The sequence below is a fragment of the Nicotiana attenuata genome, chromosome 2 (genome assembly GCF_001879085.1).
Source record: "Nicotiana attenuata strain UT chromosome 2, NIATTr2, whole genome shotgun sequence".
Classification (NCBI taxonomy): Eukaryota; Viridiplantae; Streptophyta; class Magnoliopsida; order Solanales; family Solanaceae; genus Nicotiana; species Nicotiana attenuata.
The window spans coordinates 8,278,866-8,302,290 of record NC_031990.1 but is presented as its reverse complement, the minus strand read 5'-3'; the positions used below and the strand labels follow the sequence as shown (position 1 = coordinate 8,302,290).

Here is a 23,425-nt window from a genome sequence, read left to right as displayed (position 1 = left end):
CGACTTGATAGGTGTTTTATTAATGAACAATGGCTTGAATATTACCCAGATGCTTTTCTTACCCATCTCCCTAAGACATACTCTGATCACACACCCCTCCTCATATCACTATCAGATTGCACTAGGCTTCATGCTCACCGTATCTTTCCTCTTGAAACCTACTGGTGCCAGCATCCAGTCATGGACACCTGGAATGGCCAAAATTTACCCAATGCTACCACTCTTTTCACTAACAAAGTAAAAGGCTGGGCTGCTACCACTTTTGGTGATGTTATCAAAAAAAAAAAAGAAAAAAATCATGGCAAGAATTAGTGGGATCCAAAAATCCACCCACTATCCTACGAGTGCCTTCTTGAAAAATCATGAGCAAACCCTCACTAATGAGTATAGCAATCTCTTAAAAATAGAGGAGGATTATTGGAAACTACGGTCACGTATTAATTGGCTAAGTGAAAAGGATTCAAGTACTAACATTTTCCACATAAGCGTTCTATATCGGAGAAGGAGAAATCGTATATCTTTTTTTAAGGACGATCATAACAATTGGATTAATAATCCCGATAAAATCCTTCAACACGCCTTTAATTATTTCCAAAACACCTACCAAACAAGTCACGAATCATCACCTTGGATAAGCATTCGAGCTTCCCCAACTTCATCCTCAGTCACTGATCTATTAGCCCTGGGTAAACCACTACAAAACTATGAGATCACTAGGGCTATTTTTTCCTTTAAACCTTTCAAAGCTCCTGGTCCGGATGGATACACCCATTCTTTTATCAGAAATATTGGCACATCGTTCATAAAACGGTTTCTGACTACTGTCACTCTATCTTTGAAACCCTCACTATCCCTGAGCAGCTAAACACTACCTTCCTTTGTCCGATACCCAAGTTCCCTAATGTCAATGAGCTGAAAAATTTCAGGCCAATTGGGCTTTGCAATACAATTTACAAAGTCATTACTAAATTAATTGTCAATCGTCTCAAACCATTTCTGGACACCCTAATAGGCCCTTTTCAATCAAGCTTTCACAAAGGAAGACCGGCGGCAATGCCATTCTCATTCAAGAAATTATCTATCACTACAAGAAAATAAAAGGCGGCAAGGGGAAAATGCTCCTTAAAATTGATTTGGAAAAGGCATTTGACCGAATTGAATGGTCCTTTATTCGTAGAGCTCTCCATTACTTTAACTTCCCACCTAGAATCACTAAACTCGTCATGGCTTGCATTACTACCTCTCGTATTGCTATCCTTGTCAACGGATCCCAAATAGAGTTTTTCAAGCCATCAAGGGGCATCAAATAAGGTGACCCTATGTCACCATACATTTTTATCCTTTGTATTAAACTACTGTCTACTCTTATCAATCACCAAGTCGATCTAACTCTTTGGGACCCTATCAAACTTAGCTCAAACGGGCCATCCCTCTCCCATTTATTCTTTGCGGATGATTTAACCCTAATGGCAGCAGCCAATGAGAAATCTGCCTACACAATCAAGTGTTGTCTTGACTACTTTAGTATATTATCAGGGCAAAAAATAAATCACACAAAGTCTAAATTACTCTTCTCAAATAACTGCTGTACTACTCTAAAAAATTCAATGTCTGTCATTCTTAATATCAAAGTCAGTGACAGCTTTGGAAAATACCTAGGCTTTCCAATCTTAAGTAACAATCCTAAACCAACGGATTACAATTTCATCATTGACAATCTAAATAAAAGACTAGCTACTTGGAAAACCCAATTCCTATCACTAGCAGGGAGAGCTACTCTTATCCAAACCACCCTCAATGGCCTCCCAAACCACATCATGCAATACACAATGCTGCCCAAAAAAATGTACCGTTAAATTGACAAAATTCAACGAGACTTCCTATGGGGTAGCAACCAAATATCAAGGAAAATCCACTATATTAAATGGGACATTGTCTCATTGCCCAAGCATGATGGGGTCTAGGGATAAGAAAATTCTTGGATAAAAACAAAGCGGCTATTACAAGCCTCACTTCGCACTTCTTTAGTCACCCCACTGCTATATGGGCAGCAGTCCTTAATTCCAAACACTCTGGTCGACTCTCAGATTCCTCTCACTCCTTCATATGGAAAAACATCCTCACAGGTTAAACCATTTGCAAAGACGCTACTGCATGGCATATTGGAGATGGTTCCCACGTGGATTTTTAGCATGCAAACTAGCTGCCATGAACAAAAAGCATACAAAGTATGATCCAAGGTCCCCTAACATACAAGGAGTCAACTCTCAAGATTTTGAATATCTTCTCTAACAGTTCATGGGACCTATCACAACTGTCCTTTGAGCTACCATCCCATATTTTAACTGAAATTCACTCTCTCCAACCTGTAAACATCTACAATCGCACTGATACTCCGATATGGGCGCTCACCATAGATGGTATCTTCAGCACAAAATCTATGTACCCTCTTATAACCTCTAATGCAACTCAAACCCAAAGTAAAAACTTTGCTTGGCTTTGGAAACTGAAAACTTGGAATAAGCTAAAATATTTCCTATGGCAATGCTACCATGATCGATTACCTACAAAATCCTTCCTGAATCACATTGGGATTGCCACTCCCTTGTATTGCCCAGCTTTCCCCACCACTGAGGAAACTCCACAATATATTTTTCTATTTTTCCCAATAGCAAAACATTTATGGGATGCTCTAGGTGTGAGCATACAATCAATTGACACCCAATCTGCCCACTGGCTGGACAGCCTCTACAAGCAAAAACCTCAACTCATATGACACTCTCTAACCTGGGACTGTCTCTTCTCTTTTACTCTCTGGCTAAATAGAAATAGGAACACCTTTCATAACCTTTGCAACTCAGTTGATAGCAATATTTTTATCTCAAGAGCCATGGAATATCTACATTGTAGTAACATCAATTGCAACAAAGTAGACAGACCTTTACAGGTCACTACCAAATGGGAACCCCCCACCATCCACCAACTGAAGTTAAATATAGATGGGGCTTTTAAGGGTAGATTTAAACAAGGAGGGATAGGAGGTGTGTTCAAAGACTCGACTGGGAAATGGATTCTTGGCTTTACTAAAAAAAACTAATGGGCCATCTCCTCTCTATATTGAACTTGAGGCATTATGCTATGGATTACAAATAGCAGTAGCTTATCAATTCACAAATCTTGAAATCGAGACAGACTCAGCTTCTATACCATCACTTATTGAATCTATTTATTCTCTACCCTATAATGCACTTATTTTTAAATGCAGGTACTGGCTGAAGATGTTAGGGAATCCACCAATCCTACACAACTTCCGGGAAGGCAACAAGATAGCACATGAACTGGCACAATATGGAGTCTGGCAAGCCAACATCTACTATAGTCAGATATATTTAGAAGTCCCCGACTACCTTAGAGACGCTGTGAGGGCTGACAAAGAAGGAAGTAATGTTACTAGGACTACCACCACTAATGTTGTTGTGTTGCCCAGTTGCAACACTCTAAGAAGCCCCAAGTGTCTTATGTGACAGATATAGGAGAGATCAAGCCGACCGCTCACTTTCAAAGAGATGAGATGTTTGCTATTATAACTAGAATTAAAGCTGCTTATCTTCTTGAGAGTTGGACAAAACAAATTGTTTGTGGAATTTGTTGTTAGTATGAATGGTTAGACGACGGTGCATGAAATCTGAAGCATGAAATTGAGCACTTGAACTGATGAACTTAAAAAACTTTTCATTGTTGGCTTTTATTGAACAAAAATCATGCACAACATCATGCACATTGTGCACGGTAAAATCGGGGGGGTTCAATTTCCCCGTGATTATGATGCCCCGCGAGCATACTTCCCAAGGCTCGAGACTGGGATCGAGGTTCACCTTCAAGGGTTGTCGATGCTCGACCTCGGAGCCATGCAGACCAACGGCTATATCGGGAAAAGGGGGTTCCCAAGGAGTGCAGATGGATCTGACAAAGTCTGTCAGGCTAGTCTGAGCCCGCATCATGACGTCAACTAGCCGTCCCATCTCCATATCTTTGTAATAAATGTGTTTATACTATGATGGGATCCCCCCTTTCTATATATAAAGGGGGTCCTTACCAAATTGGAGGAATCGGTTGCTTCAGCTGCTCTATAAGAAATATAAAACAACATTCTCTCTGCTCTCTTACATATTTTCTTGATATTATTATTCTCATTTATTATCTTCATTATTGTTCATCATTTATTGTTTATCATTGGCCATAAAGAGCCTTCTATGATTTTATCATTACTGTTAGTCATACCTCGACTACCTTCGATAGCTCACGGTCGAGCCCCGAAATCGACCTTGAGGCCCTGGATCGACAAGCTCGAGGCCCCGACTGTTAATCTATTGGTGTGATCATCACCTTACCTTCAACTCTTATTTCGTTTCTAAGTCTCACATACATAGCATCAACTGCTTAACAACCGGCATAAAATAGATGACGTATTTTTAGAGTCCCGTAATCAAATTTAATTGTAATTATGATTTTCACGGTAAACAGTTTGGCGCCCACCGTGGGGCTAAAAATAATAGTAATTATTTTCTTGCTGGTTCCGTTACACAACGCAAGTTATCTTTTACACCTTTCTTGTCCAAGATCTTCAATTTCAGGTTGAGATGCCTAGCTCAGTAAATAGAGTCGAAAATGACAATCTCGAGATCCACGGAGGGAATGGTATGGCTGTTCCAGGTGCCGGTATACCACCACAAGACCCTATGAACGCATCGAAGCTGACCTCCAAGGATACAACCTCACGCGACGCCCAATGCATTGACGTCGCTCCTCACATTCACCAGAAAGTGCGCCAAAAAGTTCCGCGGGAAACTTAGCAAAATTCAACCTGGGCAAAAAAAGAGATTCCTCGGCATATCATTCATATAATTACTGGAGGGACCGACATTCCCCAAGGGCCCATGATCAAGCGGACAATAATATCCACCGCAGAAGAAAGGCTGACCCGAGACCGCATGGCCGAAGACACCCTCGCATTCAGCGAAGAGGATCTCGAGACCTTGGCAGAACCATACAACGACGCGCTGGTAATCTCAATTATTTTGAGCAACATTCGAGTTAAACGTCTGCTCGTGGATCCAGGAAGCTCAGATGACATAATCAGGTCAGAGGTAGTAGAACAGCTTGGGCTGCTCGATCGAATCATACCCACCTCCCGGGTCCTCCACGGCTTCAACATGACCGGTGAGGTAACAAAAGGAGAAATCACCCTCCCGGTCGACATGTCCGGCACGGTTCAAAACACCGAGTTCCAAGTCATCGATGGCGACATGAGGTACAATGCATTGCTCGGCAGGCCATGGATACACAGCATAAGGGCAGTACCGTCAACTCTGCATCAGATGATAAAATTTCCCACAAAGGATGGCATAACGACCATTTATGGAGAACAGCAGGCGGCGAAAGAAATGTTTGCGGTTTACCACGAGGCACCGACCCTCCTGCACCCAACCTCGGATGAGTCTAGGAGCATACAGACCCCTGAGGACGACGAAGAAGATTTCTTCGCTCCTCAAACTTTCATTGCCCCCGAAGAGTCGGATGCACTAAATTTTACAATCGAAGATCTGGAGCAGACTGTTTTTATCGAACACCTCTCAGATCGTAAGGAATACCTGGGAACGGGATTAACCCCCGAACTTAGGAAAGAATTCATTCAATTTCTTATTAACAATATTGACTGTTTTGCTTGGTCCCACTTAGATATGACAGGAACTCCGCCGAAAATAACCTCCCACAGACTGAGTGTCGACCCCAGGTTTAAACCAGTGAAGCAGAAAAGGAGACCACAGTCCGAGGTAAAACACGCATTCATCAAGGAGGAGGTAACGAAACCTCTTAAAATAGGGTCCATCAGAGAGGTAAAGTACCCCGAATGGCTAGCCAACGTAGTAGTGGTACCCAAAAAGGGAAATAAGCTAAGAATGTGCGTAGATTATAAAGACTTAAATAAGGCGTGTCCCAAGGATTCGTTCCCATTGCCTAACATTGATCGTCTGATCGATGCTACGGCCGGCCACGAGACCCTCACCTTTCTCGATGCCTACTCGGGGTATAATCAAATTCAGATGAACCCCGAGGATAGGGAGAAGACTTCGTTCGTCACGAAATATAGTACCTACTGTTATAACGTAATGTCGTTCGGACTAAAAATGCAGGGGCTACGTACCAGCGTCTAGTTAATAAAATGTTCGAGCATCAAGTAGGAAAATCCATGGAAGCTTATATTGATGATATGCTAGTTAAGTCCCTGCGCGCAGCGGACCATTTGACTCATTTGCAGGAAACATTCGACATCCTCAGAAGTTACAACATGAAGCTCAACCCCGAGAAATGTGCCTTCGGAGTGGATTCGGGCAAATTCCTGGGCTTCATGGTATCGAACAGGGGGATCGAGATTAACCCCGATAAAATCAAGGCCATCGAGGAAATCACGATGGTAAATAATGTAAAGGCCGTGCAACGGCTGACAGGATGAATAGCGGCTCTGGGCAGATTCATATCAAGATCATCCGACAGAAGCCATCATTTCTTCTCTTTACTCAAAAGGAAAAATAACTTCGAATGGACTCCAGAATGCCAACACGCCTTAGAGGAGTTGAAATGATATCTGACTAGCCCGCCTCTACTCCATACACCAAAGGAGGATGAAACACTATATCTATACCTGGCCTTATCAGAAAACATGGTAAACGGTGTGCTGGTTCGAGAAGAGCAAGGTACGCAATTTCCTGTTTATTATGTAAGCCGGACCCTAAGGGATGCCGAAACTAGGTATCCGTACCTAGAAAAATTGGCTCTCGTGTTAATAACCGCCTCGCAAAAATTGAAGCCCTATTTTCAATACCACCGTATTTGCGTTCTAACGACATATCCTCTCCGGAGCATATTGCATAAACCCGAGCTACCGGGCCGATTGGCCAAATGGGCCATCGAACTTGGGGGGTATGATATCGAATATCAACCCCGAACGGCCATCAAGTCCCGAATTCGTGCAGACATTGTGACCGATTTTTCATCCTTCCTCGTGCCCGAGGTAGAAAAGGAACTTTTACTAAAATCAGGCACATCTTCCGGGGTATGGAACCTGTTCACCGACGGCGCCACAAACGTGAGAGGATTCAGACTCGGTATAGTCCTGAAGCCACCTACGGGCGGCGTAATCAAGCAATATATAAAAATTACAAAATTGACTAACAATGAAGCCGAGTACGAGGATATGATTGCAGGTTTAAAACTGGCCAAAAGCTTGGGAGCCGAGACCATCGAGGCAAAATGCGATTCACTCCTGGTAGTAAACCAGGCGAATGTGAGCTACGATGTCCGGGAGGACAGGATGCAGAGGTATTTGGATAAAATCCAAGTCACATTATGTTGTTTCAAAGAATGGACCTTGGTCCACGTGCCTCGAGAGCAGAATAGCGAGGCCGATGCCCTCGCAAACTTGGGATCATCTGTTGAAGAAGATGACCTACTCCCCGGGGCTGTTATTCAGCTATCTAAATCTGTGATCGAAGAAGGTCATGCCGAGATTAACTCCACCAGCCTAACATGGGACTGGAGAAATAAATATATTAATTATTTAAAAGACGGAAAATTGCCCGCGGATCCAAAAGAATCGAGGGCCCTGCGAACCAAAGCAGTCCGGTTCTCGCTCGATGAAAACAAGACTCTGTACAGGAGAACTTTCGATGGCCCCCTAGCAGTATGTTTGGGGCTAGGGGATACAGACTATGTACTCTGAGAAATTCACGAGGGTACTTGCAAGGAAACCATTCCGGTGCCAGTTCCTTAGTTCGAAAGGTGATCATGGCAGGCTACTACTGGGACAACATGGAGAAAGACACCAAGGAATTTGTCCGAAAATGCAATAAATGCTAGAGATTTTCCCCCATGATTCACTGACCCGGCGAACGACTACATTCGGTCTTATCGCCATGGCCATTCATGAAATGGGGAATGGTCATCGTCGGACCCCTGCTGACGGCGCTAGGTAAAGCTAAATTCATTTTGTTTATGACTGACTATTTCTCAAAATGGGTAGAAGCGCAGGCCTTCGAGAAAATAAGAGAAAAAGAAGTCATCAACTTCATCTGGGGCCACATTATGTGCCGATTCGGGATTCCCTCCGAGATAACATGCGATAACGGGAGGCGATTCTTCGGAAGCAAGGTAACCACGAGTTCCTTGAGGTATCACAAAATCAGAGAATCCTGGTCGACGCCTTACACCGCGGTGCAAACGGCCAGGTCGAGTCCACAAATAAAACCATCTATCAAAATTTGATTAAAAGAAGTTGAGAGAGCGCCAAGGGAGTGAGAGAAATGTTGGCCCGGATCAGTAGCTATGGCCAATACCGAACAACTTCAAAATCAAGCACAGGGGAAACGCTTTCTCCCTGCGTGTACGGGCCGAGCTATTATCCGGTGGAGGTCGGAGAAGCCGAGCGCAGGTTCCAGACACCCGAGAGCTCAAACAGAGGGCCATGAAAACGGCCTCGAACTGTTAGATGAAAAACGGGAAGCTCGCTGGTCCGAATTGGCGCCCAGAAGCAAAGGATTCGAAAGGTATTACAATAGGAGAACCAAACCTGGCATTTCGAGTTGAGGACTTGGTACCTAAGAAAGTCACCCTTAACACCCGAAACCCTAATGAAGAGAAGCTAGGTCAAAATTTGGGAAGGACCGTACCTGGTCCTCCGAAGTAGTTGGTAAAGGGGTTCTTACAAGCTAGGTACCATGAGGGCGAACAGCTTCTAGAAAACTTGGAAACTATCGAATGTTAAAACGATTATTATTGCGTAGGGCAGTCGAGTTGAAAATTCCGAAAGCACCCTCGAGCACTGCGTGCACTCTTTCCTTCACCGGATTTTGTCCTAGAAGGGTTTTACGGCAAGGTTTTTAACGAGGCAGCGACCATATGCTACCTAAGGAGATTCAACAAGTATTCAAGATTTCTTTTGCAATCCACCTCGAATACTAGGGGGCATCCCCCGGAAGGTCACCTACTCAGGAAAGCACCAAGATATCTCAAATGGGACTCGATAGGAAAGTAATGTACCAGGGCCAAACGGTCGAACGAACCGTGCCATATAGAGCAACCGAGCCCTTAACAGCAAAACATGGATACTTGTACCAAGTAATCAGGAGAATACTTTCTCATCAAAGCATTTCACGCTTCAAAGGAAACTCGACGTTCTAGCAAAAGGATCCTCTATCATAAAAGTCAGCGACACATCGGGAGACTGGAATCAACAATTCGACACCCAGGAGACCCGAGGTTGGAACTCCAAACTATAACCCTCAACGAGAGCAACATAAATCAAAGCGTCTCCGAAGCCGAAAGTGTCCTGAACACTCGGAGCTGAGCGCCAAAATCTCAAAAAATCGCATGACCTCAGGGTCGGAGTTGCCAAAATCGTAAGCCCTCTGAGGCAACTACAAGCTTTCAAGTAACGGCCCCCGAGCCAGGATACCCTTGATGACTTAGGGACTATCGCCAATCACCATTCATTAAAACCCAAGGCCATAAGACCCCGAGCGGGCAGACTCGATCTCGTAAGACCTAATAAGCAACAACAGTATCTGTAAGACTCAAGCAAGGCATGACCATACTGTACAGTATCTAAAAACAATGAGACCTCAAAGGCATGAAAATTTTGTAAGACCTTACTAAAGGCATAAACCCGATCTCAAAGTTAAGGTTATTATCGAACTTGTAAGACCCCTAAAAGGCTACCTCGCATATAGACGCCTAAACTACTTCACTAGGGATCAAAAATGGCTCCAGCCAAGCACAAATGACTACGGTCATAAGGCTGCACCAGCAAAACTAACGCGACTCGGGGACGCCCGACCTTCGCTACAAAATTACAGGCCTTCAATTACTTCGAATCTACTTCGAAAAGAACCGGTTAAACAGGCTACCCTCGACATAGGCAAAAGAGCTTCGACCATGTCAGCTCCAAATCACAGGCTTCGAAATAGTCAGCCCCCGAGCCAAACCTCCCGGGTGCTCGATCATCGCCACAAAATGACTCGTAATCGAGGTTCTTCTCGAACCATCGAAGAGTCAGGCAAAAACTATTTCAAAAGTCCTTAACGAGGGAAAACCAAAGCCTATAAAAGGTCGCTTCGACCCAAGGCATAAGACCCATTATTGCTAGCCCACATAAAATGTCGCATCGACCCAAGGCGTAAGAGCCATAGTTGCCAGCCCACACAAATCAAAAACTTGAGGGTCGAATGAGCTCGAGTCGAAACCCAACTCATAGACTGAACCCAAAATAGTTAACCACATATCCTAAGTGGCAAGGCGTAAGAGCCATTGTCGCCATCCCACATAAAAGGTCGCATCGACCCAAGGCGTAAGAGCCATTGTCGCCAGCCCACACAGATCAAAAACTTGAGGGTCGAATGAGCTCGAGTCGGAACCAGACTCGGAGACTGAACCCAAAATAGTTAACCACATATTCCTAAGGGCAAGGCGTAAGAGCCATTGTCGCCAGCCCACATAAAAGGTCGCATCGACCCAAGGCGTAAGAGCCATTGTCGCCAGCCCGCACAAATCCAAAAACTTGAGGGTCAAAATGAGCTCAAGTCGAAATTCGACTCAAAGACTGAACTCGGAACAGTTAACTAAGAATGCCTAAGATCGAAAAGCATCAGAGCTTAAATGACAATTTACGCTAAGAGGGCGTACCGACCCAATACGTACGAGTCGCTATCACCAGCGCTAAGATCAAAGGTCGTACCGGCCGGATGCATGAAAAAACCAGGACCGAGGGTCTAACCCGAGATTAGGGACCTCGGTCGAAAGTAAAAATACATCACATAGTATTTCCAAAGAACAAAAAGAAGGGGTAGGAAACAAAAAGCCTTCTTATGGCCCACAAGGGGGATGTTTACAAATATTGAAAAAACCCTTACAAAGACAGAAACAAACAAAATCCTAATCTATCATCGAGCCTGCATTTTCGATGGCTTCACCAAGGGATGCACCCCAACAACTATGGGTCCTTCAGCGGCCCCTTCTCGATGGCCTCTTCCCCTCCGGGGGCTCTGCCTTCATTTTTATCACCTCCTGAGCCACTGCTCGGCACACCTCCGAAAGCAAGCAAGTCAGCATCTTTCCTCTATAGAGTCTCCACCCTCCCGAGCTCGGCAGGCAGAATGATATCTCCCGCGTGTACGTCCCCAATAGCCTGCCTCTGAGATCCAAATCGAGCACGCTCCACTGCTCGAGTCAATTTCGGATCGGTCCCCTCAGACGCCCTCCCGATTTGAGTGATCGTCGCCATGGCATCCTCTCTATGCAAAGATATAAGTGCCTCGGCTTCAGTTTTGATCCCGGATAATGCAGCTACCAGCTCATAATGGAGACCTCTGTACTTGTCACTATCCTCCCTCGCGTCACTAAGCTGGCACCCGGCTAAGGTCACCTTCTCCTGGAGGGCATCCCTATCGGAAGTTATCTCCCTCACATGCCGTTTGAGTTCGGAAACTTCAGAGTCTCTGGCCCGGAGCTCCTCCCTCAGCAGGGCACTTTCCTTCTCAAACTACACGAATCAGATCCAAGATGTTAAAACACTGGGATCTGATAAAACATTCAGATAATGGCAAAACGGGGACTAAGTAACCTGTTCAGTAAGGTGTGCCTTCTCGCGCTCATGATGGGTCACCTCATCTTGATACCGGGTGAAAGTCTGACTATAAAGCGCCTTGGCCTGAAGCCACGAAAAAAGACAAGTTAGAAAGGCAAAGGTCAGAACAACCGAGGCCAGAGCGACAAATAGGATTCGCACAAATTACCTGCTCGCAAAGCCTGCTCATCTCACCAAAGACGAGTGAAGCATCGATCTGAGGGGTTTCCTCGGGAACGGTTGGAAGCCTCTCGAGCGGATCTCCGCCTTTGATAGGTCTTCCCGCGTTAGAAGGTTCTTCGCGCGGGGCATCTTGCACTCCCTTAGGAGGTAGGGTCGTTTCCTGAAGGGAATCAATCACGACCACGTCACTAGCAGGGTCGATCAGGACCATCCCTTGTCCAATCAGGGCTCCAGAACAGGCCCCTCCGAACCACCTACCGAAGGCACCCCTGCCCGAGGAGAACCCTGGCCATCGGCCAGCTCAGAGGCAGCACCCGATACTCCCTCAGTCGTCCCTCCGCTATAAAGCTGGATCGCAACGACATCAGACTTCGGCTCGGAAGCCACTATCTCTACGGCCCAAGGATCGGCCAGGTTTATCACTCCCTCGGGCGCTGACAAGAAGCTATTTTCCCCCTCACCTTTAACTCGAGGGTTTCCCGCCGATTCCGGAGTTAGGGCTGTCTGGTCGGCCTTAGCTTCTTCCGCCTTAATCTTCTTGGATTCCGAAGGTCCGTCCGATGATTCCATTTGCCTTTTCTTCCCTTCATCGGGTACCAAAGCACCCTCCCCGCCAGGCAACTCATCAAAGGGACTTCCCCTAGACCTACACAAATGCAAGAAGTAAGCGCAGGGAACGAGAACGCTGCTAATAGTGACTTAGATCGAAAAATGTGACTACAACAGGGGTAGAGTCCCACCATGATCCTTAGCTTCCCACCGAGCTTGGGATAGATCACGCCACACTTGCTCAACATACGGGCAGATCGAGTCCAGACGACCGACCCAATTTGGGAGGTCCGGAACCGCGCCAGGGTAAATTGATGCGGCTGCATTCGCAAGAAAAATTAAGTGCCTGGAAGAATGTAGTCAAAGAGAAGCGAGGGAATGCTAGATAATGTGTCCATTTACGCTCCACATTCCACCTCTCGGGGAATGGCATCCTTTCCGCCGGGATCAGGTCATCCCCCATTCCCGAACTCCTCGGTACAGGAGAAGGGGCCCTCAGGGCTCGGTAGCGGAGCTTGATTAGACCCCCGCGGAAGAGACGAGGGTTGTACATCCTGATCATATAATCAAGGGTGAAGGGCATCTCCTTGATCATGTTCACGTAGTGTCTAATCATGTAAACAACACGCCAGGATGAAGGATGAATTTGGCCAAGGGTCACTTGATACTGCTGGCAGAAGTCAAGAATCACGGGATCGATCGGGGGCGAAGATGGCCCCACCAGCCCTAGTGTAAACGGGTAAGTATACACACTGAGAAAATCAGCTTTATATGTCGTAATATCTTCCTCCCGAGCAGCGATATCCACAAGCATAGCATCCCTCCAGCGACAATCAGCTCTCACTCTTCCGACGTCTGTTATCGAGCTAATATACTGAGTCACGGGCTCACGACGCCCCGGCCTCGAAGAAGGCCTCTCGACCTTGAAATCAGAAGTCATCGCAAAGAATCCTGGGACATATTTCTCAGCACAAGGAGGTATGCCCGCTTCACCTTGAGATAAAAGTGAAGAGGATGAGGACACATTCTCCTAGGAAGCAAAGGCGGAAGTTTTCGCCATTCCTAGAAAATTCCGGAAGAAAAAGGGGAGCTGCGTTCCTAAGAATGAGCAGAAGTAAAGGTAGAACGAACCTTTTCTAGGGGATGGAAATATAGTGAGTTGTAAAGAACAAGAAGGTGAGTATTTATCGAAACCCCGCGTGCGCGTTGAAGGAGGCCAAGGGACAGCTAACTGCCATAATCAATGCAAAGACCTTCAGGGGCTGCGTGTGCATCGTCTTTTGGCACCTTATGACCGTCGTTGCTACAAAAGTATTAGAGGGCGCAGGAATTCAAGGTCGTTTCTTATCACTTTCACTCTAAAAAATGCGGAGACTATCTGTGCACGGTAAAATCGGGGGGTCCAATTTCCCCGTGATTATGATGCCCCGCGAGCATACTTCCCAAGGCTCGAGACTGGGATCGAGGTTCACCTTCGAGGGCTGTTGATGCTCGACGTCAGAGCCATGCAGACCAACGGCTATATCGGGGAAAAGGGGGGTTCCCAAGGAGTATAGCTGGATCCGACAAAGTCTGTCAGGCTAGTCTGAGCCCGCATCATGACGTCAACTAGCCGTCCCATCTCTATATCTTTGTAATAAATGTGTTTATACTATGATGGGATCCCCCCTTTCTATATATAAAGGGGGTCCTTACCATATTGGAGGCATCTGTTGCTTCAGCTGCTCTATAAGAAATATAAAACAACATTCTCTCTGCTCTCTTACATATTTTCTTGATATTATTGTTCTCATTTATTATCTTCATTATAGTTCATCATTTATTGTTTATCATTGGCCATAAAGAGCCTTCTATGATTTTATCATAACTGTTAGTCATACCTCGACTACCTTCGATAGCTGACGGCCGAGCCTCGGAATCGACCTCGAGGCACCGGATCGACAAGCTCGAGACCCCGACTGTTAATCTATTGGTGTGATCATCACCTTACCTTCAACTCTTATTTCGATTCTAAGTCTCACATACATAGAATCAACTGCTTAACAACCGGCATAAAAATAGATCACGTATTTTTAGAGTCCCATAATCAAATTTAATTGTAATTACCATTTTCACGGTAAACACACATAGCAAACCTTGGATTCAACTCCTTTCCATTTCTCATAGTCTCCACTTCCCCAAGTCCCTATATAGATAGATGACACATGTCACCTTTTATCATTAATGGTGTAGATTTAATTATCTAAAGATTGGTCTTAACCAAGGTTAGTAATAGGTAGTATTAATATATAATAATATTCAAAAAAAATTATATTGCCCAAAATTACTCCAAAAATAGTACCGAAAATCCTGTTGCATATACAGTTATACAGATTCTTGCCATGGATATTATGTTTTTGAGAGATTATTGTTACAGCAAAATTCAACAAAAAAGAAACATCCTAAAATTAAGCTCTAGAAGAGGAAAAAACAGAGAATAAATAATTTAGACATTGAAGTTTTATTGTTACTGAAATAAACTGACTATACACCTCAGGTTCTTCTTAAGTGGCAAAGACTTGGTATGTAATATCAGTTTAAAGATGAGATAAAGAGAATTTTAATGTATCACATATATTTATAAATTCTGAAAATATAGTTAGAGTTCTTTTTATTTTGCTAGAATTGTGGGATTTCCACAAATTTTCGGTAGCAAATGGAAATACTATTATTCTAACCATGATTTAGACCCATCTTTTGTAAATTAAATCTGAACCATTATGTCAAAAAGTGACATGTGCCATCAATCCAAGTAGGAACTTGGGGAAATAGAGACAATAAAAAATGGAGAGGAGTTAAATCCGCAAACCTTGATCTTACCAGAAAAAATTGATTTCCTCTCGGAGACCATTACCAGGCTACTGGAAATTAAAGCATCTACTAAGTAAGCTTGAGTTGCTTCGTCTAAACTCTTGGATGGGATATGATCCACAAACCTTCGGCCATCAACAACTGTATCAACTTTGAGACAGGAGTTCTTTTGTTCTTTTGAGATCTTCTGAAGTAAAGCAAGCACGGCTTAACTTGGTCAGGTAAATGGTCATAACTCAATTGCATAACCTTCATGATTTGCTCGTCGTTCTCAAAAGCAATATATTTCAGGTTATTTAGAATTTCAATATATTTCTTTCCTTCTAATAACTCCAGCGATCAAAACAACCGCCAATGGAAGACCTTGACATTTCTCAACTATTTTTTGTCCAACATCGAACAGTTCAGCAGGGCAACTTTTTCTCCAAATACCTTTTCTTTAAATAACTTCCAACTTTCTTTTAAAGTCAAAAATCGAAGGTAAAGAGGATCACTATGGCATTTAACTTGCAAAGCCACTTGACTGCTTCGGCTTGTTAAAATGATTCGACTTCCTCTCTCAACCTTTGGAAAACATGCTATTAACATCTCCCCTGTTTCATTATCCCAAACATCATCCAAGACATGAGGTACCTTTTTGTATATAGTTCTCGTCTTAGCTCTTCAGCAATGTCAGCTTCATCACCCTCCCTTTGTTTGTCCTTAGGACTAGTAACTTCATTAAGAATTTGCTGCAACACCTTTGACTTGTTACATCTTTTAGAAACAGTGCACCATGCACGAACATCAAAATGACAATCAACCGATGCATTCTTATATACTTTGTTGGCCAGAGTAGTTTTACCCAAGCCCGACATTCCAACAATTGATATGACATCACGCTCTGTTGGTCCATCAATAAGTTGGTCAATGATCCCAGTTGCTTCTTCCTTGAAACCTACTGTTACCTCAGCAACATATGATGCTTTAGGCTGATCAACTGGCTCGTCAGAATCCCTTGCATCAAGGGGATCTCCAATCTAAGCAATATCCTCCATCTGTGTACCGATGACTACTACCACGATAACCTTGATCTTTTCCATGACATTGGGAAGTGAGAAGATAAGATGCGAGAGACCATTATCTATAACAAGAACGGAATTAATGACATGCTCTGCCTCATATGCCGCATCCAAAGCTTGTGACCAAGATCTTTAACTAATCCATCGTTATCCAATGTTTGCCTAACTTTCTAGAAAGACAATTTTAGGAATTCAAGGTCTTCTTTCACAATCCCTATTTCTTGCCTTATTAAGGCAACTAAGTAAGCATTGGAATTGAATAAATCATTTAAATGTCTGAGTAGAAGATTCATGAAGAGTATTCCGTCACCCATACGGAATCGAAGTAGAGATGAATCTGGGGCACCCAAGTAACTCTGTCTGAGATCTCCCTTCATTTGTTCAATTTGTTGAAAGAAGTCTGGAACTGCAAAGTTTTCTTCCTTTATATTCTCTCCATTTGAAGAGCTCTCCTCCAGCTTGTGAGCCAGAATAGATATCTCCCTAGTTAGTAATGCAGTATATGCCAAGATATCATTCAATTTGGCACGATAGATACAGCAGTTTGGTATATCAGTGAAAAAAATCAATAGAAACTCTATCATGACATTAATGCTTTGAGGTAGAGCGTCGATAGCCACTGCACTAGCCATGCGTCCTTGGAGAAGAATTAAGAGAAAATCTCACTTTATACCCATTAAATCCAAACTATTTACCCTTTAATCCCCATGCCCAAACTATTTACTATTCCTACCCATGAGACCCAAATTAATTACCCGCTAATTTTCCAGCCGCAATCTGCAAACAAAAGCTGAGCTAGAATTCTGGTAATTATGCAGCAGCATACTGTCAAAAACATCAATAATAGGCTTTTCTTGAAACATATCTCGAACCCAACTAGGTAAATCAACCCCTGTGTTCTTGCCAATTGCTTCCAACGGGGCCTTACCAGTCAGTAATTCCAACAGCAAGACACCGAAGCTGTAAACTAGATTTCGGAGAAACATATTAGGCATTTTCCACTTCTGGTGCTTGATAGCCAGGGATTAGGACAAACTTGGAGTTTGGCACGAAAAGTCTGAAAATTCCATTTTCTGAGAGACGAACATCGAAACAATTGGTGAGTAAAATATTGGAATAGAGATTCAAACTCCAAAAGAATATCCTTAGTTTTGTGTGGCAGTAATAATATTTGTGGGTATGGCATTTACAGAAGTCTCTGGTCATTTACGTCTCTGGTCCCATGCTAATATAATCCTATGAGAATCTTTCCATTATCCACCATTGTTGGGCTTGAAGCTCAATTTTGTTTTTGAAGATTTCTTGTTTGATTCAAAGTGGGTGCTGTTAAATATTGCTTATAGTACCTTCTGGAAGTTCATACTGAAATTTGATAGCATTTGGAGCTGATTTGAGGTGAGTGAGATCGAAATTTTCAGTTGAAAATCGAAGAAGAACACAGCTACAGTATACCGCTACGTTATACAATATGCTGTAGGAGTATATAGCTATACTACAACAGTACGCTATTATAGTTTACAAAACAATATACCGCTACAGTATACTAATATACTATAGGAGTATATAGTTATACAGCAACAATATACTATTATAGTATACAATATATTATTATGGTATATTGTAATAATCTGCAAGATACTGTAACAATATGCTATAATAGTATACAATATACTATAATAATATACTTATTACCCGTAAATTCACTTGCCTTTTCCTTTTTAATTTGTTTTAAGCTTTTACCCAGCGTGAGGAGCAAATTCAAAAAAAAAAAAAAAAATTATAGTATGCTATATAAAGTAACGGTATATTCTTACAATTAGATCCTTTTAGAATTTTTTAATTTTTTATTGACAACTGATATTTTAGTTTAATAATTGAATTGAAACTTTTTTAACTCTTTGCGCACAATTGTATACCCTGTTGGTATAGTTATATACTATACTGGTATCATATGTTAGTTAATATTTATTTGGTTGTATTAGCTACATTTAATTGGTATACAATTTGATTTTTATTTAGTAACAATATAAAAAAAGAATAATAAAAAATAATGAAAACAGTAAATGAAATTAGATTATGAAGATAAAAAGAATATAAAAAAAAGAAGTTAAATGAAATTAGAAAAGGAAAAAAGAAAAAAATAAGAAGAAAACGAGAAAAGGAAAAGGAGAAAAGAAAAAAAAAGAAAAGAAAAGAAGCATAGAAATAAAAAAGAATTGGAGAATAAAGAAAAAATTCTCCACAAAAACCTACTATGGGTAGAAAATGTAATTAGTTTATGGGTAGGAAAACAAATGGGCAGACAAGGGTAAATAGTTTTGTTTTTGTAGGTAACTGTGTCAAAACCCCAAGAATTAAATATCTTTGAAGAATTGGTGGAGATGCTTCTAGGAGTTTTTTGACGAACCCTTCTACTTCTGTTGAACTTGAATCTTTGAGCTTCGTAGAACAAATGTATATAACCTATAGCTCAACAGGGATTATGTCCAAGAGGAGCGAAGCGATTTTGGAGGCGTCCTCCTCCTCCTCCTGATCACCATCATCATCATCGTCGTTGTCATCGTCATCGTCGATGTCGCCATCATCATCATCATCATCATATTCATCATCATTGTCGTCATCGTCGCCGTCGTCATCGTCGTCATCATCATCATCTTTTGCTTCCTCTTCCTCCTCCTCGACCTCCTTGCACTTTCTACTAATCCAAAGATCAAGACAGAACTGTCTTACTCTATCAGCTGTAAGTTGAAATTGAGGAGAGAGATATTCAGTAGTTTTGTTCTCAATGCATCCTTTAAATTTTAACCCCCTGAAATCTCCCAGATGTCTGCACATTTCCCGAAGAATCTTGTATTCACTCACCAATGGGTCAATCAGTTCTGGACAATAGTTTGGTACATCATGGAGATTCTTCAGGAGGGAGTCAAGATATTCAAATATTTGCTCCTCTGTCATGGTGGCACTTGCTACATAATCATTCTTCGAACTCACACAACTTTTGATATCCTCGAACAGGCGAGAGGCAAGATGATCCATGTCGTATTTAGCTAGAAAGATATTCAACTAAAGGTAAACAACAATTTAACAAGAAATTCCTAAAAATTCTATAAAAATTAAAATAATTAGAAAAACCTATTTTGTGAATTTTGTAGGAGTATTTTTAGTCGGGCAAAAATCACGTGCTCACAGCTGCCCTTCTTTGCTCGGAAACACGAAGAGTTTTTGGGCAAAGATAAAATGAGCAATTACGAGAAATTTTTGCCCTTTTGGATACTCCATGGGAAGCGTTTTCAAAGGGTTTGACCGAACCTTACTTCCGAGGTTGCCTACATATCCATGGCTATAAGGAATCAGGTCAGTGTAGTTCTGGGAGTAAAAGAGTGAAAGAGGATACCGAGGTGGAGTGTCGAGTGAAGTGTCGTCGAGGTTCCGGTCCGCGGTTCCTGGCATTACATCAAAATAAAACCAAATGAAAATAAAAATTACAAGAAAAACTACAGAATCATATCTACTCTTCTGCCTTGAATCTTCTACAGTTTTGTTGTGTATCTCGAACTGTTGGCTCGCATTCTTGAGGCGAGATTATGCTACTGCTAACTTGAATCGACCCCATTCTTCAGGCGGGCTCCTGATATTGATTTGAACTTTCCTCTGAAATGAATGCCGTCGTTCTCCAGTTGGACTCCTGCCGATGACTTAAACTCAAAATAAATTCCCTTATTCTCCAAGTGGGCACCTGCCAATGACTTGAACTTGAAATAAATTCCCTCATTTCCAGGTGGGCGCCTGATGCTGACTTAAAACTGGAAATAAATTCCCTCGTTCTCCAGGTGGGCGCCTGATGTTGCCTTAAAACTTGAAATAAATCTCGTTCTTCAGGTGGGCACCTGATGCTGTCTTAAAACTTGAAATAAATTCCTTCGTTCTCCAGGTGGGCGCCTGCCAATGACTTGAAACTTTAAATGACTTCCCTCGTTCTCCAGGTGGGCGTCTGCCACTGACTTAAAACTTGAAATGAATTCCCTCGTTCTCCAGGTGGGCGCCTGCCACTGACTTAAAACTTGAAATGAATTCCCTCGTTCTCCAGGTGCGCCTGCCTCAGACTTAAAACTTGAAATGACTTCCCTCGTTCTTCAGGTGGGCGCCTGCCACTGACTTAAAACTTGCAATGAATTCCCTCGTTCTCCAGGTGGGCGCCTGCCTCTGACTTAAAACTTGAAATGACTTCCCTCGTTCTTCTGGTGGGCGCCTGCCACTGACTTAAAACTTGAAATGAATTTCCTCGTTCTCCAAGTGGGTGCATGCCATTACAACAAAACAGACAAAATAAAAGAAACTTTTCTGCCCCAGTTTGGTACCGGGTAACATACTTNCTGTTATCCAAAAGAGTTCTAAGAATTTAAAAGTTGAATCCCATTATCCAGGAGGGTCCTAAAAACTAAAATTAAATCTCATCTTAAGAGTGAAAACTTGAAAGCTAAATTCTATTTCCTAAAGGTAAAACTTATGCTAAATCTCATTATCTAGGAGGGTCCTAAAAACATAAAACTAAATCCCATTATCCGAGAGGGTCCTGAAAAACTTGAAATTAAATCTCATTATCCAGGAGGGTCCTGAAAACTTAAAACTAAATCTCATTATCCAGGAGGGTCCTGAAAAACTTGAAATTAAATCCCATTATCCAAGAGGGTCCTGAAAACTTAAAACTAAATCCCATTATCCAGGAGGGTCCTGAAAAATTTGAAATTAAATCCCATTCTCCAGGAGGGTCCTGAAAAACTTGAAATTAAATCCCATTATCCAAGAGGGTCCTGAAAACTTAAAACTAAATCCCATTATCCAGGAGGGTCCTGAAAAATTTGAAATTAAATCCCATTCTCCAGGAGGGTCCTGAAAATTTAAAACTGAACTTATCTTGAACATGTTTTCCTCCTGAAGGATTCCTGTAGAGTAAATAAAATTTCCTGCCCCTGTTTCAAACAAAGAAAATCTTGTCAGTTTGAAAAGGTGGTGGTTAGTTTGTGGCATCCCTACTGAAGGTGTCTGTTTCTGCCACTGCCATGCTTTGTTCCGATTAACTGCTTTGGGCTAGCAAAGAATTGTTTGACCTTCTGATCGAACCTCGACCTCAAAACCTTGAATAACCCGAATCCCCTCAATTTGTTGTATGACATTTCTATCCTGACAATTGCTGAACCTTTGCGTTTCCTCAAAATTCACGAATCATTTGACCACCTGACTTCAATTAACACCTTATTGCTAATTCTGAATCATGCCACTTGTGATGTGCTCTAGCCGAACTTCTCTTTGTGCAATTAAAAAGCTGGTAGCAGGCTTTGAAATCCTTTCTTGCTTATTTAACAAGACTAGCTTAAAAGAGACTCGGAAAAAATAGACCCAAAAGAAACGAAGCGTAGTGACTTCGAGAATTAGGAATAAAAAGGAAAATTTCGAACAAAGATAACTATTGGAAGAAAAAAAATGGAAAGGAGACTTATCTGAGTGAAGCAGCTGGCTCAATGATCATGACATGCATTTCGGATTGATCAGCCCAAACCATTCAACTAATCACATTTCAGTTCATGTCACGTCTCCATACTTCAAAACCCCCGGATTTCCATAATCCAATCTCTCTGTAAAGTCACGAACCTCATTCGGCTTATAGTGCCCCGAAGGGTTTTCACCAGCAAACCTCTCTCATTTGTTCATCTCTCAACTCCCTGTCGCCTTACGCTGCCCGCGAGGATTTTCACCAATAAGACTCTGTCATTTTAAATTTCTCTCAGCTCTCCATCTCTTTACGGTGCCCGTGAGAGTTTTTACCAATAAGACTCTCTCATTTTATTCACCTTTCCTTATGCACATGGACAAAGTGTTACCCATAATGTGAATCATACCTCTATCTCACTTGACTTGCCATTCCTCAAAGATTGATCAGAAGGTCTTTCTTTGGACCGTAGTGTAGGCTTGTGGATAAGGTTAGAAAGAAAGGGCGGCATGCAGGCTCAAAACAGCTTAAAAGGGTTCAAAATTACACTTTTGGAATCAGATCTTTTGCAAAATCAACACTTCTACCCCAGTTTCTTTGAGTCTGGGAAATTTTGGATTTTTATTTTGAGGGGACCGAACCGTGTAAGGCTGCCTACGTATCCTTACAAGGAATCAGGTCGAACGTAGTTCAAGGAATAAGAGTTGTTTTGTTTTTGTTACTTTTCTTTTGCTTTTCTTTTTCTTCTTCTTTTCTTTTCTTTTTTTTCCTTTTTTTCTTTTCTTTTCTCTTTGTTTTTCTCTATTTCTAAACTCTATTTCTGATTCCAAAAGAGGGGTATGAAAGAAAATAAATAAGGCTCAAAAGGACTAACGAAGGATAAGAGTGTTTGGATAGCAGAACAAAATGCCTTCGTCATTCCAATCTTTGAAACATGCCAAATACAAATAACGTAATTGAAGACAAACAAAGAAATCATATATAATATCTCTTGACTGCATCAGAATTGATAGCCATATCTACACATTTGTCTTCTATATCTGTTAAATACAAAGCACCATTGGGCAACACTCTTTTCACAATAAACGCCCCCTGCCAGTTTGGGGCGAACTTGCCTTTATCTTCGGCATGATTTGGAAGGATGCGTCTCAATACTAGCTGGCCCACCTCGAATTTACGGGGACGCACCTTCTTGTTATATGCTCTTGCCATTCTTTTCTGATACAATTGGCCATGACATACTACTGTCAATCTTTTCTCATCAATCAAACTCAACAGCTCTAGCCGGGTTTTGAACCACTCATTATCATCAATTTCAGCTTCAGCAATGATCCGAAGGGATGGAATCTCAACTTCCGCGGGTCTCTCTCTCCCTCCCTCGTCTGTTTCTTTCTGCCGCTCTGTCCCCATCCCCTTTCTTTCTGTAATCTACACTTTTACTATCTTCTCTTGTATTGAGTTCTTTTGTTTCTCTTACTATCTTCTCTTGTATTGAGTTCTTCAATGTATTAGTAATCAAATCACTTTTCTTAGACTATTGTTATTGAGGGTTAATAACAGGGCCAAAATAGATGAACCTTTCCGCGTCCTTGGTGTTATTACGAAGTTGCTTTGAAA

General features: G+C 42.3%; 1 pseudogene; it reads right to left on the bottom strand.

Moving 5' to 3' along the window:
* LOC109216331 lies at positions 3,275-23,218 on the bottom strand (annotated as a pseudogene).